The 22,155-nt window shown below is 52.5% G+C and overlaps 1 protein-coding gene across 1 annotated transcript in view; it reads left to right on the top strand.

Moving 5' to 3' along the window:
* The first annotated feature begins 698 nt into the window (after positions 1-698).
* LOC119967796 (ubiquitin carboxyl-terminal hydrolase 2-like) overlaps positions 699-22,155 on the top strand; it is a 64,194-nt gene continuing 42,737 nt past the window's right edge. The window contains 1 exon segment of the mRNA XM_038800797.1: positions 699-918. The gene's annotated coding sequence lies outside the window, so the exon portion shown is untranslated.

The following is a 22,155-nucleotide window of genomic DNA, read 5'->3' on the forward strand; positions in this document are numbered from 1 at the left end:
AGCGTCATGATGTCAGCACGCTGCTGACATCACTAATTCCTTCCCCTTCCCCATCGAGATCACAATCCGTGCGCTGTCAATCACAGTAACCCCGCCCCTACCGCCACCGAGATCACAATCAGTGAGCTGTCAATCACACTAACCCCGCCCCCTACCCCACCGATATCACAGTGAGCTGTCAATCACACTAACCCCGCCCCCTACCCCACCGATATCACAGTGAGCTGTCAATCACACTAACCCTGCCCCCTACCCCACCGAGATCTCAGTGAGCTGTCAATCACTCTAACCCCGCCCCCTACCCCACCTAGATCACAGTGATCTGTCAATCACACTAACCCCGCCCCCTAACCCCACTGAGATCACATCAGTGAGCTGTCAATCACTCTAACCCCGCCCCTACTCATACCGAGATCACAGTGATCTGTCAATCACACTAACCCCGCCACCTACCCCTCCGAGATCAAATCAGGCATCTGTCAATCATACTAACCCCGCCCCCTATCCCACCGAGATCACAATGTGAGCAGTCAATCACACTAACCCCACCCCTACCCCACCATGATCAGTGAGCTGTCAATCACGCTAACCCCGCCCACTACCCTCACCGAGATCACAGTGAGCTGTCAATCACACTAACCCTGCCCCCTGCCCCCACTGCGATCACAATCAGTGAGCTGTCAATCACACTAACCCCGCCCCCTACCCCAGCATGATCACAGTCAGGGGGCTGTCAATCACACTAACCCCGCCCCCTACCTAACTGTGCTCCTCCTCTTCCGGTTGTCTTGGCCGAGCCCGCCATGTCGTCGGCGAGACAAAGGACACTGAAAGGTGGGCGTGCCTACGTTCTGCGTCACTGACGCCGCGTGCGAGAGGAAAATCCAAAATGGCGGCGCTGGCGGATCCCCCTCTCAGGTAACTGGAGAAATGGCGGCGCGGAGCTGGAGCCCCGGGACTGGGGGTGGGGGCAGCCCAGGGTGCTACTGCAGCGTCAATCGGTAAATACATCAGTCAGCAATCACTAACTCATCACCAAACCCAGTAACCAATCAATCACCAAGTAAACAGTAACTAAGCGCCAAATCCAGTACCAGCCACACTCATCCATCAACAAACCCAGTAAACAATCCGAAGGCGCCACTAAATCCAGCAAACTGTCATTAATCCATCAACAAACTCAATCATGGGTTCATACAATCCATGCAATGCACAATGAGGCTATTCGACCCAACGAGTCTGCACCCACCCTGCTCTGAAAGAACACCCCCTTAACCCACCTAACCTATACATCCCTTCACACTAAGGGCAATTTTGAACACTAAGGGCAATTTTGGACACTAAGGGCAATTTATCATGGCCAATCCACCTAACCTGCCCGTCTTTGGGAGGAAACCGGAGCACCCGGAGGAAACCCCACGCAGACGCGGGGAGAACGTGCAGACTCCTCACAGACAGTGACCCAAGCCGGGAATCGAACCTGGGACCCTGGCGCTGTGGGGAAACTGTGCCAGCTACTGTGCAAACAATTGCTAATCCACCCATAAACCCGATAAACACTCACAAATCCATCAACAAACTGAGTATACAGTCACTAATCAGACAATAATCTCAGTAAACAATCACTCATCCATGGCTGAACCCATTCATCTGTCACATCACCAAACCTGGTATCAGGACACGTTGGCTTGGGGGTATTGTCGCTGGACTATTTACCCAGGGTAATAATGCTCTGCAGACCCAGATGGTGAAATATAAATTCAATAATCTGGAATTAAAAGTTGTTTGTCATGAAAACCCATCTGGTTCACTAACGTACTTTAGGGAAGGAAATCTGCCATCCTTGCCTGGTCTGGCCTACGTGTGACTCCAGATCCACAGCAATGTGGTTGACTCTTAAATGCACTCATGGATGTGTAATAAATGTTGGCCCGGTCAGTTTCCATAACAAATTTCAAAAGATCACTACCATGAAGTGATTGGTGGCTCCCACTCGAGGCTGATTTTGTCGGTCTATCCCCTGCCCAAAGGGTGAAGTATTTGAGAGCAAGAGGTGCAGGCGTGCTTGGGGAACGTTTTACTGCTCTGGTGTGGCTGATGGATGGATTCACGGACTAGGAGTGGAGCAAGAAGGAAAGAGCTGCTGGAGCAGGAAAGTCTTCATGGTGCGCCACAGGAAAAGATGGCGGAGGGCAAGGAGGCTGCTCTGCCTACCCAGTGGTCAATGGAGCAGCTGATAGTGTTCCTCAGTGATAAGCTTCAGCAGCAGAGGGAATAGGCCCTGGAAGACCTGGCCAAGGTGGGGATTGAGTGAGTGGAGCAGGGGCTGGAGTCCCAGAGTCAAGCAATCCAGAAAGAGGCAGTGGGGGAGCATGAGGAGCTCAGTGGCTGAGATGAGGGTGATGCGGGAGAGCCAAAAGAGGCTGAGGTAGAAGGTGGAGGATCTGGAGAATCACTCCAGAAGGCAAAACCTCCGGATTGTTGAGCTGCCGGAAGGCATTGAAGGATCGGAGGCCAGGGTGTATGTGGCAAGGGGGGGGGTCTTTCATTTATTCAGCCCCATGCAGATTGACCGAGTGCACAGGGTGCTGAGAAGGAGGTCTTGGGTGGGGACCAGTATGCTAGCTGGGCGGGCTAGTTAACAGGAGTGAGGTGGGGGATTGCCAGGGGGGAGGGGGGGGGTGTTGCTGACAAGGGTATGGTTGATGTGGCGCAGTTGGAAAGGGATCGATGATGGATATCGGGGGTGGGCCTGGATGGTGTGTGACGCGGGCTGGGGGCTGGCTCAAAAAGGGCTAATCGGCAGGGGAAAGAGATAGTGAGCCCCTGACCAGGCTGGTCATGTGGAACGTGAACGTGTGTTCGCGCTTCTGAGGAGTCTGAAGGCGGACATGGCCTTTTTGCAGGGGACACACTTAAAGATAGGGGACCATACGAGTTTGAGGAAGGGATGGGTGAGGCAGGTGTTTCATTCAGGGCTGGATATGAAGACGAGGGGAGTGGCAGTGCTGGTTAATAAATAGGTATTTTTAAAAATATAAATTTCGAGTACTCAATTATTTTTTTTCCACTTGAGGGGTAATTTAGCGTGGCCAATCCACCTAACTTGCACATCTTTGGGTTATTGGGGCGAAACCCACACAGACACGAGGAAGTTTGGGAAGGAGGTCGAAAGAGCTTTCATACTTCTCCCATGTGTACTCCCGGATTGAGTTTTTTTAAGACGTTGCTTGCGGGAGTTGTCGATTCGGAGTATTTGGCGATTGTGAATTCAGATCACGCATTGTGCTGGGTGGATTTGCGCAATGCGCAGGGGATGGGAGGGGGCAGCGCCCGCAGTGGAGGATGGATGTGGGGTTGTTGGCGGATGAGGAGGTGTGCGAGCGGCTGAAGGTAGACATTCGGGGGTACATGGAGCTAAATGACATGGGGGTGGTCACGGCTGCCATGCTGTGGGAGGCTCTCAAGGCGCTGGTCAGGTGGGAGTTTATCTCAATTCGGGCGCATAGGTAGAAAACGGAGCGGGAGGAGAGGGTAGATTGGTGTAAGAGATTTTGAGGGTGGACAGGAGGCGCCAGAGGCAGGGCTGTTGAAGGAGAGGCAGAGGCTCCAGATGCAGTTTGGGCTAGTGTCCACAGGGACGATGGTGGGGCAGTTACGGAGGGGCAGTACGTGAGTACAGGGAGAAGGCAAACAGAATGCTGGCCCATCAGTTGAGAAAGCAAGAGGCTGAAAGGGAGATGAGCAGAGTGGGGGGAATGCGGCAGCTACTGGATGGGTTGGAGTTTTCTAAGGTAGAGGAGGAACTGGTTCAGGGACTGAGGGCTCCAATTGAACTGAGGATGGAGAGTATGGGGATGATGCAGCCAGGGAAAGCCCCAGGGCTGGATGGATTCCTGGTAGAGTTCTAAAAATGGCAGACCTGGGGCCAGTACTGGTGAGGGCGGTATAATGAAACAAGGGAAAGGGGGGCACTCCCCCTATATTGTCGCAGGCTTCCACCGCCCCGATATTACAGAAAGGTAAGGATCCTGAGCAGTGTGGGTCGTGCTACCCGATACCATTACTGAATGTAGATGTCAAGCTGTTGCCAAAGGTGTTGGCCTCGTGAATCGAGGATTACATCCTGAGGGTGATAGGCGAGGATCAAACGGGTTTTGTGAAGGGGAGGCAGTTGACGGCAAACGTGAGGAGGCTGCTTAACATAATCATGGTATCTTCGGAGGGGCAGGAGGTGGGAGTAGTGGGGGTGATGGACGCGGAGAAGGGGGAGTGGGAATACCTGCTGGAGGTGTTGGGCGGTTCAGGTTCAAACAGGGGTTTGTGGACTGGGTCCGGCTGCTGTGTAAGGCCGTCGGCCGCAAGAGTGCGGACGAACCGAGTGATTTTGGGGCACTTCGGGCTGCATCGTGGGACAAGGCAGGGGTGTTCACTCTCCCCATTGCTTTTTGCTTTGGCTACAGAGCCGCTGGCAATGGCGCTTAGGGCATAGAGGGATTGAGTGGGAGGGTGGTTTTCGAGCAAAGGGTTTCATTGTATGCGGCCGACCTGTTGCTGTATATTTCAGACCTGTTGACCGGTACCTGAGGCATCATGGGGATTTTAGAGAAATTTAGCCAGTTTTCGAGATACAAGTTGAATATGGAGAAGAGCGATTTGTTGCCGATTGAGACGAGACGGCAAGAAAGGAGGTGAGGGAGACTTCCGGTTGCGGTGATGCGGACCTAAGCCACACGTTCAGTAGCTCCCGCTTTTTTCGGTCTTTTGGGCTCTTTTGAGGGCCCGTAGTGGTGCTGGTTGGACTTTTCCCTGTGTGGGAACACTCTCTCTAAGATTCTCCGCTGGTGGATGGCCTGGACTAGGAATGGAGCGGTCAAAAAATCGGCTTTGGAGCAGAGAAAGGTGCGAGGCAGAAGAAGCAAGGTGGCGGCGGGCAGGGAAGCAGCAGTGGGCGCGAGAGCAGCAGGAGCTGCTTCAGCGCTCCTTTAAGGAGCTGAAGGCAGAGATTCTGGAGCCGTTTAAGGCCTCCCTGGACAAGCTCATGGCGACCCATATGGCTCAGGGTGCGGAGATCCGAGAGCTTCGGCAAAAGGCCTCGGAGGGCGAAGACAAACTCCTGGGCCTGGCAGTGAAGGTGGAGTCGCACGAGGCGCTCCATAAGAAGTGGTCAGCGAGGATGGAGGAGATGAGAACCTGCGGATCCTGGGCCTCCCAGAGGGGCTGGGAGGTTCGGATTTGGGGGCCTATGTGGCCATGATGCTGAACAAGCTAATGGGTGCTAATGGAGCTGGAGGGTGCCCATCGGGTGCTGCTGAGGAAACCCAGGCCAAACGAGCCGCCTCGGGCGGTGCTGATCCGTTTTCTCTGCTTTGTCGACCGCGAGTGTGCTGCGTTGGGTGAAGAAGGAGAGGAGCAGCAAGTGGGAGAATGCGGAGGTCAGGATATACCAGGACTGGAGTGCGGAGGTGGCGAAGAGAAGGGCTGGCTTTAACCGGGCAACGGCAGTGCTCCACAGGAAGGGGGTCAAGTTTGGCTTGTTACAGCCGGCACGCCCGTGGGTCACGTATAAAGATCGCCAGCTATATTTTGACTCCCCGGAGGAGGCCTGGACTTTTGTTCAGACAGAGAAGCTGGACTTGAACTGAGGGCTGGGGAATGGTGTATACAGCCTCGGAGGCTTTGTCCTCCTTGGTATCCTTTCGCTTTATCGGTTCTATTGGATGATTTTTTTTTTGCTGTTCTGCCTTTTTTTTGCTTGTTTGGGACTGTTATCTGTTTATTTGGGTGTTTTGTCATGTTTGGGGTCTGTATTTTGTTCACTGGTTGAGAGTTTGGGTGGGGTTCGCGGTCCTGTTGGGTCATGTGCTCGTCTTTTCCCGCATTTTGGGTCGGGGGGCGGGGCTTGGGATGGAAGCGCGGGCTTTTCTCCCGCGCTACAGGAGCGGTGGGCGGGGCCGGCACTGGGGAGGTGGTTGTGTTGCACTGCGGGGGGTCATTGGGATGGCGGGGGCAGCCGGTGTCGTCAGGAGTCGGCTGACTTACGGAAGTACAATGGAAGGGGTTACGCAGCTAGGGGGGGGCCCTAGCTTGGTGGGGGGGGTGGGTGGGTTTGTGGGGAGGGGAAGATGGGGGGGGTACCGGGTTGCTGCTGGAATGGCCAAGACAGAGGTGGAACATGTAGAGGGGGTCGGGATGGGGGTCGGTCACTGTGGGGAATGGGCTGAGCGGGGGGCGCGGGCAAGTGGCGGATTGCAGAAGGGTGATGGCTAGTCGACGGGGGAGGGGGGTAGGCGGTCCCCTGATCCGGCTGACCACCTGGAATGTGAGGGGACTGAATGGGCCGGTCAAACGGGCCCCGAGTGTTTACGCACCTGAAGGGGCTGAAGGCGGATGTGGCTATGCTTCAGGAGACGTACCTGCAGGTGGCGGATCAGGTTAGATTGAGGAAGGGATGGGTGAGCCAAGTGTTTCATTCGGGGCTGGATGCAAAAACTCGGGGGGTGGTGATCCTGGTGGGGAAGAGGGTGTCGTTTGAGGCGTTGAATGTGGTGGCAGACAGTGGCGGGCGGTATGTGATGGTGAGTGGCAAGCTGCAGGGGGAGCGGGTGGTGCTGGTTAATGTATACGCCCCGAACTGGGACGATGCGGGTTTCATGCAGCGCATGTTCGGCTGGATTCCAGATTTGGAGGCGGGGGTCTGATAATGGGTGGGTGGGGGGGGGGGGGGGTGTGTGTGTGTGGATTTCAACACAGTGCTGGATCCGCCACTGGATCGATCCAGTTCCAGGACGGGTAGGAGGCCTGCGGCGGCTAAGGTATTGAGGGGGTTTGTGGACCAGATGGGAGAGGTGGATTCATGGAGGTTTGCGAGGGCCAGGGAATTTTCATACTTCTCCCATGTGCATAAGGCCTATTCCCGGATCGACTTCTTCGTTCTGAGTAGGGCGCTGATTGCGAGGGTGGAGGATGCTGAGTATTCGGCGATAGCCATTTCCGACCATGCCCCGCACTGGGTGGACCTCGGGCTGGGGGAGGAGAGAGACCAGCGCACTCTTTGGCGCTTGGAGGTGGGGCTGCTGGCGGACGAGGAGGTGGGGAGACGGGTTCGAGGATGTATCGAGAGGTACCTGGAGGCCAATGACAATGGGGAGGTCCGAGTGGGGACGGTCTGGGAGGCGCTGAAGGCGGTGGTTAGGGGGGAGTTGATCTCCATTCGGGCCCACAGGGAGAGAGGGGAGCAGAGAGAAAGGGAGAGATTGGTGGGGGAGATGGTGAGGGTGGACAGGAGATACGCGGAGGCCCCGGAGGAGGGATTGCTGAGGGAGCGGCGCAGCCTCCAGGCTGAGTTTGACTTGCTGACCACCAGAAAGGCGGAAGCTCAGTGGAGGAAGGCACAGGGGGCTGTGTATGAATATGGGGAGAAGGCGAGCCGGATGCTGGCACACCAGCTCCGTAAGCAGGATGCGGCTAGGGAGATCGGTGGAGTTAAGGATCGGGGAGGAAATGTGGTGCGAAGAGGGGTAGACATTAATAGGGACTTTTATGAGAAACTGTATCGGTCCGAACCCCTGGCGGAGATGGGGGGGATGGGGCGCTTTTTGGACCGGCTGAGATTCCCGAGGGTGGAGGAGGGACAGATGGAGGGACTGGAGGCGCCGGTTGAGCTGGAGGAGCTGGGCAAAGGGATAGGTAGCATGCAGTCGGGGAAGGGGCCGGATGGGTTCCCGGCTGAATTTTACAAGAAGTATGCAGACCTGTTGGTTCCCCTGTTGGTTAGGACCATTAACGAGGCAAGGGAAGGGGGGGCTTTGCCCCCGACAATGTCTCGGGCGCTGATCTCCTTGATTCTTAAGTGGTACAAGGATCCCCTGCAGTGTGGATCATACAGGCCTATCTCACTCTTGAATGTGGACGCCAAGCTGTTGGCAAAGATCTTAGCCGTGAGGATAGAGGACTGTGTGCCGCAGGTTATCCACGAGGATCAAACGGGGTTTGTGAAGGGGACGCAGCTGAACACCAACATAAGGAGGCTCTTGAACGTTATAATGATGCTGGCGGTAGAAGGGTGGCGGAGATTGTGGTGGCGCTGGACGCGGAGAAGGCCTTTGATCTTTGTTAGGGTTGAGTGGGGGTACTTGTGGGAGGTGTTGGAAAGGTTTGGGTTTGGGGAGGGGTTTGTTAGTTGGGTGAGGCTGTTGTATGAGGCCCCGATGGCGAGCGTGGCCACGAATAGGAGGAGGTCGGAGTATATTCGGCTATTCCGAGGGACGAGGCAGGGGTGTCCCTTGTCCCCCCTGCTCTTTGCGCTGGCAATTGAACCCCTGGCTATGGCGCTGAGGGAGTCGGAGAATTGGAGGGGGCTGGTCTGGGGTGGGGAGGAGCACCGAGTGTCGCTCTATGCGGATTACCTATGTTGTATGTGGGGGGAATGCCGGAGGTGATGGGGATTCTCCGGGAATTTGGGGATTTCTCAGGATACAAGCTCAACTTGGGTAAGAGCAAGCTGTTTGTGGTACACCCAGGGGATCAGGAGGGGGGGATTGGCAGGCTCCCACTGAAAAGGGTGGAGAGGAGCTTCAGGTACTTGGGGGTCCAGGTGGCCAGGAGTTGGGGGGCCTTGCATAAGCTTAACCTCACACGGTTGGTGGGGCAAATGGAGGAGGAGTTTAAGAGGTGGGACCTGCTGCCGCTGTCTCTGGCGGGTAGGGTGCAGTCAGTCAAAATGACGGTGCTCCCAAGGTTTCTGTTCCTGTTCCAGTGCCTCCCCATCCTTATCCCGAAGGCCTTTTTCAGGCGGGTTAACAAGAGCTTTACGGGGTTTGTGTGGGCACACGGGACCCCGAGGGTGAGAAGGGTGTTCTTGGAGCAGGGCAGGGATAGGGGGGGGCTGGCGCTGCCCAACCTTTGTGGGTACTATTGGGCTGCCAATGCAGCGATGGTGCGTAAATGGGTGATGGAGGGGGAGGGGGCAGCATGGAAGAGGATGGAGATGGCGTCCTGTGTGGGCACGAGCCTAGAGGCGCTGGTAAAGGCGCTGCTGCCGCTCCCTCCAACGAAGGTATATCACGAGTCCGGTGCTGGCGGCTACCCTCAAAATTTGGGGGCAATGGAGACGGCACAGGGGGGAGGTGGGGGCCCCGATACGGGGCAACCACCGGTTTGTCCCAGGGAGAATCGATGGCGGGTTCCTGAGTTGGCACAGGGCAGGTATCAGGAGGTTGGGGGACCTGTTTGTAGATGGGGAGTTTGCGAGCCTGGGTGCGCTGGAGGGGAAGTTCGGGCTCCCCCTCGGGGAGCGCCTTTAGGTACATGCAGGTAAGGGCGTTTGTCAGGCGGCAGGTGGTGGAGTTTCCTCTGCTACCGCCGCGTGGGATCCAGGACAGGATGCTCTCGGGGGTGTGGGTTGGTGAGGGGAGGATCTCGGCAACGTACCAGGTGATGCAGGAAATGGATGAGGCCTCGGTCGAGGAGCTGAAGGGTAAATGGGAGGAGGAGCTGGGTGAGGAGATAGAGGGGAAGTGGGCGGATGCCCTGGGGAGGGTGAACTCCTCCTCTTGTGCGAGGCTTGGCCTCTTACAGTTTAAGGTACTGCACAGGGCCCACATGACTGTGACAAGGATGAGTCGGTTCTTCGGGAGTGAGGACAGGTGTATCAGTTTCTCAGGGAGCCCAGCAAATCATGCCCATATGTTCTGGGCATGCCCAGCGCTGGGGGAATTTTGGAAGGGCGTAGCAAGGACGGTGTGGCGGGTGGTAGGATCCAGGGTCAATCCGGGCTGGGGGCTCGCAATTATTGGGGTTGCAGTGGAGCCGGGAGTGCAGGAGGCGAAAGAGGCTGGTTTCTGGCCTTTGCGTCCCTAGTAGCCCGGCGGAGGATTCTTCTTCAGTGGAAGGATGCGAGGCCCCCAAGCGTGGAGGCTTGGATCAACGATATGGCGGGGTTTATTAAATTAGAGTGGGTGAAATTTGCCCTAAGGGGATCAGTGCCGGGGTTTTTAAGGAGGTGGCAGCCATTTCTGGATTTCCTGGCAGAACGATAGGAAAAGGCCAGTAGCAGCAGCAGCCCAGTGAGGGGGGGGGGGGGGGGTTTGTTCCGTTGTTTTGGACCGAAGGGACGGACATAGTTGTTCTATGCTAATGGCGGGCATTGATTTATTTATTTCTCTATGTATATAAGGGGGGGGGTTTGTCGAAGGGGCGGGCGCATGTTTTGTGTGAATGGCGGGTGTTAATTTACCTCTTCCTGTGTGTATGTGCGGGGGGGGGGGGGGGGGGGTGTTTACTGCTTGTTGTTTTTTTTCTGTTCTTTGTAAAAAAAAAATTGTTACTTTTTGTTGTTGATATTTTATGAAAATTTTGAATAAAAATTATTTAAAAAAAAAAGAAAGGAGGTGAGAGGAGCTGCCGTTCAGGGTGGTGGTGGGGGGTTGGGGGGGGGGGGGGGGCGGGGGGAGAGGTTTAGATACTCGGGTATCCAGGTGACCTGGGGTTGGGCGCAGCTGCACTAGTTGAGTCGGGCGTGGTTGTTGGAGCAGATGAAAGTGGATTTCAAGAGCTGGGATGTGCTGCTGCTGGCAGGGCAGGTGCAGACAGGGGAAATGATGGTGCTGGCAAGGTTCCTGTTCATAACAAGTCATTTTTTAAGAAGGTTAATGCGCTGATCTCTGGATTTGTGCAACCCCGGGGGGCGGGGGGTGCTGGCTCTCCGAACACAATGAATGACTACTGGACGGCGAATCTTGCTATGGTTATGAAATGGATGGTGGGGTAGATTTGGCGTGGGGCCGGATGGAGGCGGCATCGTGCAGGGGAGCGAGTTTGAAGGCTTTGTTGTCAGCACGTCTGCCGTTCTAGCTGGCCATTGGTGGTGTAGGGGCAGTGGAGGCAGCATTTGGACTGGAGGGTGCCTCGGCGTGGGCACCAATCTGCAACAACCAGTTTTGCGCCGGTTGGGGAGGGGGCTGGATGCGAAGTTTCGGGATGGTGGAAAGCAGGGATTGAACGATTTGCCGATCTAATCAAATGGGGGCAAATTTGCGAAGTTGGAAATCCTGGAGGAAGTTGGCCAGGAGGAATGGTTTTAGGTACCTGCGCATCCGAGTCTTTGTAAGGAGCGAGGTTCTGTCCTCTGCTGGGCTGCTGCCCCTGGGGTTGCAGGACAAGGTGCTGTCGAGGGAAGGGAAGGTGTCGTTGGAATAAGGAATTGATGGATTGGGAGGGAGCCCTCGTTGGGGACATTAAGTGTAAGTGGGAGGAGGAGCTGGGTGGGGCGGTGGGGGGGCCGAGACGTGGCCTTGCAAAGGGTGAATGCGTCCTCATTGTGTGCGAGGTTAAGCCTCATCCAGTTCAAAGTGGTTCATAGGGGGCATATGACAGTAGCGAGGATGACGAGGTTCTTTGAGGGGGTAGAGGTTAGGTGTGGGAGGCGTGCAGGGAGCCCGTCAATCACGTCCACATGTTCTGGGCGTGTCAAAGGTTGAGGAGTTTCTGGCAGATTCTCGGATGTGACGTCCTGGGTGTGAAGTTGGTTCCGAGTCCAGAGGTGGCGATATTCGGGGTGTCGGAAGACCCGGGAGTCCAGGGGGTGAGAGAGTCCGATATCTTGGCCTTTGCCTCTCTGATAGCCCGGAGACAGATTCTGCTCGGGTGGAGGGACTCGGAGCTGCCGAAAGCGGGAGTGTGGATGAGCAACCTGGCAGAATTCCTCAGGCTGGAGAAGGTTAAGTTCACCGTGAGGGGGGTCGGTGGATGGGTTCACCTGGAAGTGGAAGCTGTTTATTGATTTCTTTAAGGAGGTTTAAGGGGTCAGTGGGGGGGAGGGGAATGGGGGGGGGGTAAAATGGGGAAGGCGGGATGGGAGAAGGGGGAGAATTAGGGGAGTGGGTGTCAGTTGCTTATAACGATGTTTGGTTGTTCTTGATGCTTTTGATTGTTTATATAAAAATGCCTTGAATAAAATATTTTTAAAAATGACTAAACCCAGTAACAAGACAATAATCTCTGTAAACAATGACTAATATTTGAGCTGTATTGTTCTTTGTTCTTTAGGATTTTGGCAAAGGTTGGTATCATGACAGTACAGGCATGGAGGGCCGAAGGGCCTGTTCCTGTACTGTATTGAATGTTCTTTGTAATCTATCAATACTCCATCAGTAAACCTAATAATCAATCACTATGGGCAGCGCAGTAGCACAGTGCTTAGCTCTGCTGCTTCACAGCGCCAGGGTCCCAGGTTCGATTCCCGCTTGTGTCACTCCCTGTGCGGAGTCTGCACGTTCTCCCCGTGTCTGCGTGGGTTTCCAACTGGGTGCTCCGGTTTCCTCCCACAAGTCCCGAAAGACGTGCTGTTAGGTGAATTGGACATTCTGAATTTTCCCTCCGTGTACCCGAACAGGCACCGGAATGTGGAGACTAGGGGCTTTTCACAGTAACTTCATTGCAGTGTTAATGTGTGCCTACTATTATGGTTATTAAACACGGTATCAATTACTTAGCCCAGTAAATCAATCAATAATTCATCACTAAACACAGTATGCAATCCACAAACCATCCGTTAACCCAGTAAACAGTCACTAATCCATCCACGTTTGAAAGCCCATCAGTAAACCCAGTCTATAAGGATAAGCTGCCACTGAATAAGACAACAGTGCATTAATTAATTGAATAATTTCTCCATACCCTCCATTGAACAATCCATATTTTAGGAATAAACTGAATTGTCAATCAATAATTCATCATTCTACCCAATAAATTTGGTAATCCGTCCATAAACCCCAGAGTTATTGAATTCGGCAATAATCAAACAGCTCAGTATTTCTCAATTATACCACAAATCAATCTATAATTAACTGTAACTATTTCTGCTGATCTTATTCCAGCTCCCTTCACTTCCACTCCGTAATCCCTCTCCCCTGATCACCCTGTGCTACTGACTGTATCGCTGCTTTTGTTAATCCAGCTCCCTCACAATGTTACTCAGTAACCCCTCTCCCCCAGCACCCTGTGTTACTGACTATATCCCTACTGATGTTAATCCAGCTCCCTCACACTGTTACTCAGTAACCCCTCTCCCCCCAGCACCCTGTGTTACTGACTGTATCCCTATTGATGTTAATCCAGCTCCCTCACACTGTTACTCAGTAACCCCTCTCCCCCCAGCACCCTGTGTTACTGACTGTATCTCCACTGATGTTAATCCAGCTCCCTCACACTCACTCAGTAACCCCTCACCCCCAGCACCCTGTGTTACTGACTGTATCTCTACTGATGTTAATCCAGCTCCCTCACAATGTCACTCAGTAACCCCTCTACCCAGCACCCTGTGTTACTGACTGTATCTCTACTGATGTTAATCCAGCTCCCTCACAATGTCACTCAGTAACCCCTCTCCCCCAGCACCCTGTGTTACTGACTGTATCTCTGCTGATGTTAATCCAGCTCCCTCACACTGTCACTCAGTAACCCCTCTCCCCCCAGCTTCCTGTGTTACTGACTGTATCTCTACTGATGTTAATCCAGCTCCCTCACACTGTCTCTCAGTAACCCCTCTCCCCCCAGCACCTTGTGTTACTGACTGTATCCCTACTGATGTTAATCCAGCTCCCTCACAATGTCACTCAGTAACCCCTCTTCCCCAGCACCCTGTGTTACTGACTGTATCTCTGCTGATGTTAATCCAGCTCCCTCACACTGTCACTCAGTAATACCTCTCCCCCAGCACCCTGTGTTACTGACTGTATCTCTACTGATGTTAATCCAGCTCCCTCACACTGTCACTCAGTAACCCCTCTCCCCCAGCACCCTGTGTTACTGACTGTATCTCTACTGATGTTAATCCAGCTCCCTCACACTGTCACTCAGTAACCCCTCTCCTCCAGCACCCTGTGTTACTGACTGTATCCCTACTGATGTTAATCCAGCTCCCTCACACTGTCACTCAGTAACCCCTCTCCCCCCAGCTTCCTGTGTTACTGACTGTATCTCTACTGATGTTAATCCAGCTCCCTCACACTGTCACTCAGTAACCCCTCTCCCCCAGCACCCTGTGTTACTGACTGTATCACTACTGATGTTAATCCAGCTCCCTCACACTGTCACTCAGTAACCCCTCGCTCCCAGCACCGTGTGTTACTGACTGTATCTCTACTGATGTTAATCCAGCTCCCTCACACTGTCACTCAGTAACCCCTCTCCCCCAGCACCCTGTGTTACTGACTGTATCTCTACTGATGTTAATCCAGCTCCCTCACACTGTCACTCAGTAACCCCTCTCCCCCAGCACCCTGTGTTACTGACTGTATCCCTACTGATGTTAATCCAGCTCCCTCACACTGTCACTCAGTAACCCCTCTCCCCCAGCACCCTGTGTTACTGACTGTATCCCGACTGATGTTAATCCAGCTCCCTCACACTGACACTCAGTAACCCCTCTCCCCCAGCACCCTGTGTTACTGACTGTATCCCGACTGATGTTAATCCAGCTCCCTCACACTGACACTCAGTAACCCCTCGCTCCCAGCACCCTGTATTACTGACTCTATCGCTGTTTATGTTAATCCAGCTCCCTCACACTGTCACTCAGTAACCCCTCTCCCCCAGCACCCTGTGCTATTGACTGTATCCCTACTGATGTTAATCCAGCTCCCTCAGACTGTCACTCAGTAATCCCTCTCCCCAGCACCCTGTGTTACTGACTGTAACTCTACTGATGTTAATCCAGCTCCCTCACACTGTCACTCAGTAACCCCTCTCCCCCAGCACCCTGTGCTATTGACTGTATCCCTACAGATGTTAATCCAGCTCCCTCACACTGTCACTCAGTAACCCCTCTCCCCCAGCACCCTGTGTTACTGACTGTATCACTACTGATGTTAATCCAGCTCCCTCACACTGTCACTCAGTAACTCCTCTCCCCCAGCACCCTGTGTTACTGACTGTATCCCTACTGATGTTAATCCAGCTCCCTCACACTGTCACTCAGTAACCCCTCTCCCCAGCACCCTGTGTTACTGACTGTATCCCTACTGATGTTAATCCAGCTCCCTCACACTGTCACTCAGTAACCACTCTCCCCCAGCGCCCTGTGTTACTGACTGTATCCCTACTGATGTTAATCCAGATCCCTCACACTGTCACTCAGTAACCCCTCTCCCCCAGCACCCTGTGTTACTGACTGTATCCCTATTGATGTTAATCCAGCTCCCTCGCACTGTCACTCAGTAACCCCTCGCTCCCAGCACCCTGTATTACTGACTCTATCGCTGTTTATGTTAATCCAGCTCCCTCACACTGTCACTCAGTAACCCCTCTCCCCCAGCACCCTGTGTTACTGACTGTATCTCTACTGATGTTAATCCAGCTCCCTCACACTGTCACTCAGTAACCCCTCTCCCCCAGCACCCTGTGTTACTGACTGTATCACTACTGATGTTAATCCAGCTCCCTCACACTGTCACTCAGTAACCCCTCTCCCCCAGTACCCTGTGCTATTGACTGTATCCCTACTGATGTTAATCCAGCTCCCTCACACTGTCACTCAGTAACCCCTCTCCCCCAGCACCCTGTGTTACTGACTGTATCTCTACTGATGTTAATCCAGCTCCCTCACACTGTCACTCAGTAACCCCTCTCCCCCAGCACCCTGTGTTACTGACTGTATCACTACTGATGTTAATCCAGCTCCCTCACACTGTCACTCAGTAACCCCTCTCCCCCAGTACCCTGTGCTATTGACTGTATCCCTACTGATGTTAATCCAGCTCCCTCACACTGTCACTCAGTAACCCCTCTCCCCCAGCACCCTGTGTTACTGACTGTATCTCTACTGATGTTAATCCAGCTCCCTCACACTGTCACTCAGTAACCCCTCTCCCCCAGCACCCTGTGTTACTGACTGTATCTCTACTGATGTTAATCCAGCTCCCTCACACTGTCACTCAGTAACCCCTCTCCCCCAGCACCCTGTGTTACTGACTGTATCTCTACCGATGTTAATCCAGCTCCCTCACACTGTCACTCAGTAACCCCTCTCCCCCAGCACCCTGTGTTACTGACTGTATCTCTACTGATGTTAATCCAGCTCCCTCACACTGTCACTCAGTAACCCCTCTCCCCCAGTACCCTGTGTTACTGACTCTATCGCTGCTTATGTTAATCCAGCTCCCTCATACTGTCACTCAGTAACCCCTCTGCCCCAGCACCCTGTGTTACTGACTGTATCTCTACTGATGTTAATCCAGCTCCCTCACACTGTCACTCAGTAACCCCTCTCCCCAGCACCCTGTGTTACTGACTCTATCGCTGCTTATGTTAATCCAGCTATGAGCAGAGTCCTGGTGAATCGCCTAAGTATGGCTTTAATGTAAATAGTCGGGGAGATGGAGGAGGGTGCTCAGTTGTATGGAAAATTAGAAAATCAATGTTAAAGGAGAAAGCAGCATTGTTAACAGAAAATAAACGGAAGGGACAGAACGAGTGAATGTTATATTGCACCAAAGAATCAGACAAGAGCAGGGAAATTTGATAATGGAAAAAAACTTGAAGGCTTTGTGTCTGAAAGCATTCAAAACTATGAGTTAACTGCGAAAATAGAGACAAACGATTTGGTGGCGATTACTGAGGCATGGTTACAAGGGGACCAAGTCTGGGAGTTAAACATCCCAGGGTACTCAGTATTTCGCACGGATAGACAGAAAGGTAAAGGAGGTGGTGCAGCTTCACTGTTGAGGAAGGGATCAGTGCTGTAGTGAGGAATGATATAGGCACTGGAAATCAAGATGTGGAATCAGTCTGGGTAGAAATAAGAAATAAGCAATGGAAAGAAGTCCCTGGTGGGAGTAATCTATTGGTCCTCTAACAGTAGTGGCACAGTATAAGCCAGGTAATATTAGAGGCTTGTAAGAAAGCTACGACAATAATCATGGGTGATTTTAATATGCATATAGACTGGATTAATCTAATTGGCATGGGTAGCCTCGAGGGAGAGTTCATTAAATGTATTAGAGATTGTTTCTTGGAGCAGTATGTTGTGGAGCCAACCAGGGAGCCGACTATTCTGGATTACTATTGTGTAATGAGGAGGGATTAGTTAATGGCCTCATAATTGAGGATCCTCTGGGAAAGAGTGATCATAGCGTGATGGAATTTCAAATTTAGTTTGAGGGCGAGAAACTGGAGTCCCACACTAGCTCTCTTGAGTTAAACAAAGGTAATTACGTTGCCATGAGGACAGATTTGGCCCTAGTGGACTGGGCAGGAAGACTAAAAGGTAGGGCAGTGGATGCGCAGTAGCAGTTATTTGAGGAGATATTCAATTCCTCCCAATTAAAATATATTCCAGAGAGGAAGAAAGGTTGTAAGAGGGGGGAAAACATCCATGGCTGAGCAAGAAAGTTAAAGGTAACATAAAGACAAAAAGGAAGGTATATCTTATAGAACATACAGTGCAGAAGGAGGCCATTCGGCCCATCAAGTCTGCACCGACCCACCTAAGCCACCCTATCCCCGTAACCCAATAACCCCTCCTGACCTTTTTGGACACTAAGGCAATTTATCATGGACAATCCACCTAACCTGCACATCTTTAGATTGTGAGAGGAAACTGGGGCACCCAGAGGAAACCCACGCAGACACGGGGAGAACGTGCAGACCGTCCGCACAGACAGTGACCCAGCGGGGAATCGAACCTGGGAGCCCGGTGCTGTGAAGCCACCGTGCTAGCCACTTGTGCTACCGTACTGCCCGACATTGCCAAGAACAGTGGCAGGCTGGAAGACTGGGAAACGTTTAGACAAAGAAGCATAGAAAATAAAAGCAGGAGGAGGCCATTCGGCCCTTTAAGCCTTCTCCACCATTCATTATGATCATGGCTGATCAGGGCGGTATGTGGTGCAGTAGTTAACACTGGGATTACTGCGCTGAGGACCCGGGTTCGAATCCCGGCCCTGGGTCACTATCCGTGTGGAGTTTGCACATTCTCCCCATGTCTGTGTGGGTCTCGCCCCTTCAACCTAAAGATGTGCAGGTTAGGTGGATTGGGCATGATAAATTGTCCCTTAATTGGGAAAAAAATAATTGGCTACTGTACATTTATATTTTTTAAAATGCTGATCATCACCCTGATCCCCCTCCCCCCCCCCCCCCCCCCCCCCCCCCCCCCCCCCCACCTTCATACTACTTGATCCCTTTAGCCTCAGGAGCTATATCTAATTCTTTCTTCAAATTACACGATGATTTTTAATTTATAACGATGATTACACGATTACTTTCTGTGGTAGTGAATTCCACACATTCACCACTCTGGGTGAAGACATTTTTCCTCACCTCAGTCCTAAAACGTTTATCCCTTATCCTTAAACTATGACCTCTAGTTCTGGACTCCCACCACCATCAGGAATATTCTTTCTGAATCTACCCTGTCTAATCCTGTTAGAATTCTGTAAATTTCCATGAGATCCCCTCTCACTCTTCTAAACTCCAATGAATGTAACCCTTTTTTATAAAATAAATTTAGAGTACCCAATTCATTTTTTCCAATTAAGTGGCAATTTAGCGTGGCCAATCCACCTACCCTGCACATCTTTGGGTTGTGGGGGTGAAACCCATGCAAACACGGGACCCCAGAGCCGGGATCGAATCTGGGACCTCGGCGCCATGAGGCAGCACTGCTAACCCCTGCGCCACCGGGCTGCCTTAATGAATATAATCCTAAATGACTTAGTCTCTCCTCATATGACAGTCCTGCCATCCCAGGAATCAGCCTGGTAAACCTTTGCTGCACTCCCTCCATAGCAAGAACATCCTTCCTCAGATAAGGACACCAAAACTGCTCACAATACCCCAGGTGTGACCTCACCAATGCCCTACACTATTCCAGTAAAACATTTCTATTCCTATACTCGAATCCTCTCATTGTGGAAGCCAATGTACCATTTACCTTCTTTACTGCCTGCTCTACCTGTGCGCTAACTTTCAGCGACTGACACACGAGGACGCCAAGGTCTCGCTGAGTATCCGCCTCTCTCAGTTTACACCCATTCAAATAATAATCTGCCCCCCTATTTTTGCTACCGAAGCGGATAACCTCACATTTAAAGATCAGCAAAGTGTTACTTAAAAAGTAATAAAATGGGCAAAAGTAAATTATGACAGAAAACTAATGCAAAATATAAAATAGGATAGCAAAAGCTTCTATAAGTATATAAAAGGGAAGAGAGTAGCTAAAGTGAATGTTGGTCCCTTGGAGGACAAAACCGGGGAGTGACTAGTGGGAAACACAGAAATGGCAGAGATGCTAAATCAATATTGTGCCTCAGTTTTCACAGTGGCGGTCACTAGTATCATCCCAATTGTAAGAGATAATGCAGAGGTAATAGAAAGGAAGGAACTTAGAACAAACATCATCAACAGGGAAAAAGTACTGAACAAACTATTGGGGTTGAAGGCAGACAAATCCCCTGGGCCTGTTGGCCTATATCCTGGGGTCTCAAAGGAAGTGGCAGTGGAGTTAGTGGATCCATTGATTATAATATTTCAAAATTCCCTGGATGCGGGAGAGGTTCCAAAGGATTGGAAAAATGCGAACGTAATGCCCTTATTCAAAAAGTGAAGGAGGCAGAAAGTGTGAAACTATAGACCAGTGAGTTTAACATGTCATTGGGAAATAGTTAGAATCTACTATTAAGGAAATAATAACAGGGTCGCACAATGGTTAGCACTGCTGCCTCACAGAGGCAGGGTCCCAGATTCAATTCCGACCTTGGCCGACTGTCTGTGTGGAGTTTGCACGTTCCACCCGTGTCTGCGTGAGTTTCCTCCGGGTGTTCCGGTTTCCTCCCACAGTCCAAAGATCTTTTTTTTGAAATATATTAATTAAAGTTTTATATTTTTTACACTATATATAGATAGAGAAGACGGTAACAGTTTCCATGTCGTTCCCTTTCAGCCCCCCCCTCTCCTCCCCCAAACTCAACATCCCTTCTTCCGTTGTTTCCTTTACTTCACCATGGGTGGTTGTTTAGTGTTTGCCTGTAGGCAGTGCCCTCCTTCCCTCTCCCTGTCACTTAGCCTCCTCTCCCTTCTTTTCCACTCTTCTTAATCCTGTTTGCTTGCTTTGTGAGGCTTCTTTTTCATGTTGTGTTGTGTTGGGTCCATGTCGGCCCCCCCCCCCCCCCCCCCCCCCCCCCCGAACAGAAGTTGGAACAGTTTGTTGTCTAGCCACCACACTTTGTGGAAGCCATCTTCAGACCCTCGGATAGTGAACCTGATCTTCTCCAGGTGGAGAAATTCCGATAGGTCTGCCAGCCAGTCTGCAGCTGTGGGTGGTGCTGCCGATCGCCAGCCGAGCAGCATTCTCTAACGGGCAACGGCAAGGGCGTCGGCTCTCTTCCCCATATGAAGTTCTAGCTGGTCTGATGCCCCGAAGGCTGCCACTCTCGGGCACTGCTCCACCCTCACCCTTGGACGTTGCCTCGAAGACGGCTGTCCAGAACATGTGGGTGTGGGACCCGAGTCCAATCCTTTTCTCTCAGATGCGTCTCTTGGAAGAAAATTATGTAGTCTTTCAAACTTCTCAAATGGACTCTGGATCTTTTCACTGGGCCGTTAAGTCCCCTAACGTTACAGGTGACTACCCTAGTAGGGAGTTTCTGTCCCACCTTCCTGCGGGATGAACCATACCTAGCTGGTGGGTGCGCCCCTGTACTCCGGAGTTTCCCTTTGGTTAGGAACCATCCAAAGTGGATGCTCACGGTGCCATTTTGTTCCATTTCCCCAAACCTGACCTGCTGAAACCAGTTGAGAGCTATTCCCTTCTTTATCGCTATATTCCCCCATGGTCCCGATTCCCCCTCTATCCCCCTCTGTCCCCTCCCCCATCTCACCTCTGTGCCCCCCTTTCTGTATGTCCCCCCTCTCTTCCCTCCCCCACCTCCCCCAGTGTTCTCCCCATCCCGCCAGGTGCTCTCTCCCCACTGGGAGAGCCTCTCTCTCGTGCTTCCTAGCGCTCCCTCTCCCCGCTGGTGTGGTGCCCCTCCCTCTGGACTGCTCTGACTCCCACCTATACCCGTTCAGTTGCTGCTGTCCTCCCCGTCTCCTGCTCGCCCCTTCCTTCCTCTGAGCTAGTTCCCTTACTCAGAGCGAGGCAACAAAATTATCCAAGTCTTTCTCTGCATCTTCCTCACTGCTGCCTCGTTTGCTTTTTGTACAGTCCGTTCGTACGGACAAACTCGTCCGCCTCTGCTGAAGTGGGAAAATAATATTCCTTATTCCGGTATGTCACCCAGAGCCTGGCTGGGAATAACCTCCCAAATTTAACATTGTTGTTGTACAGGGCCGACTTTGCACGGTTGAACTTGGCGGTGAGCTTTGCCAGGCCCGCCCCAATGTCCTGGTATACCCTGTGTCCCTTATCCTGTGTCCCTCCCAACTGCTTGCTTTTGTGTTTTGAGCCCAACGCAGGATCCTGTCCCAGTCCTGGTACCTGTGCAGCTTGGCGACTATCGCCCTCGGCTGCTCGGCGGCCTGAGGCTTTGGTCGGAGCGACCTGTGGACCCTGTTGATCTCCGGCAGCTTGGGGAAACTGTCCCTTCCAACTAAGGTCCCCAGCATCTGGGTCACGTAGTCGGTTGGGTCTCTGCCCTCAAACCCCTCTGGCAGGCCCACTATTCGAATATTCTGTCGCTCTGGATCAGTTCTCTTGGGCCTCGACCTTCCCCTTCAGGCTCCCTTGAATCTCCACCAACTTCTTTATCTCGGCCTCCAGAGCAATGATCGCTCTGATCGGCCAATGCCTTCTCGTGCTCTGGGATCGTTCTCCCTGGGCCTGCAGCTTCTTTCCCATCCCGCTGGTGCCGTCCGCATGGCGGCCAGTGCCTCTGTCACCTGGATCTCCACCTTGATCGCGTCCTTCATTGCCATCAGTTCCTTAGTTAGGAATCATCTCCAGGTGGTGGGAGGAGCCTGCAGTCCGGCCGCCGTTCTCCCTCTCTCAGGTTGGGGGGGTAGCAGGGGGTGTTGCTCGTTCTGGGTGAGTGTGCTTAACACTCAATTTTGCTCTGTTTCGTTACTTAGCTTTGGAGTCGCCAGGTATCGTTAAGATACCGCCACAAGTTTCAAGGTCAAGTTCAAAGCAATAAAACCATACACCAATTAGTAAGT

This window comes from Scyliorhinus canicula, chromosome 6 (genome assembly GCF_902713615.1).
Source record: "Scyliorhinus canicula chromosome 6, sScyCan1.1, whole genome shotgun sequence".
Taxonomy (NCBI): domain Eukaryota; kingdom Metazoa; phylum Chordata; class Chondrichthyes; order Carcharhiniformes; family Scyliorhinidae; genus Scyliorhinus; species Scyliorhinus canicula.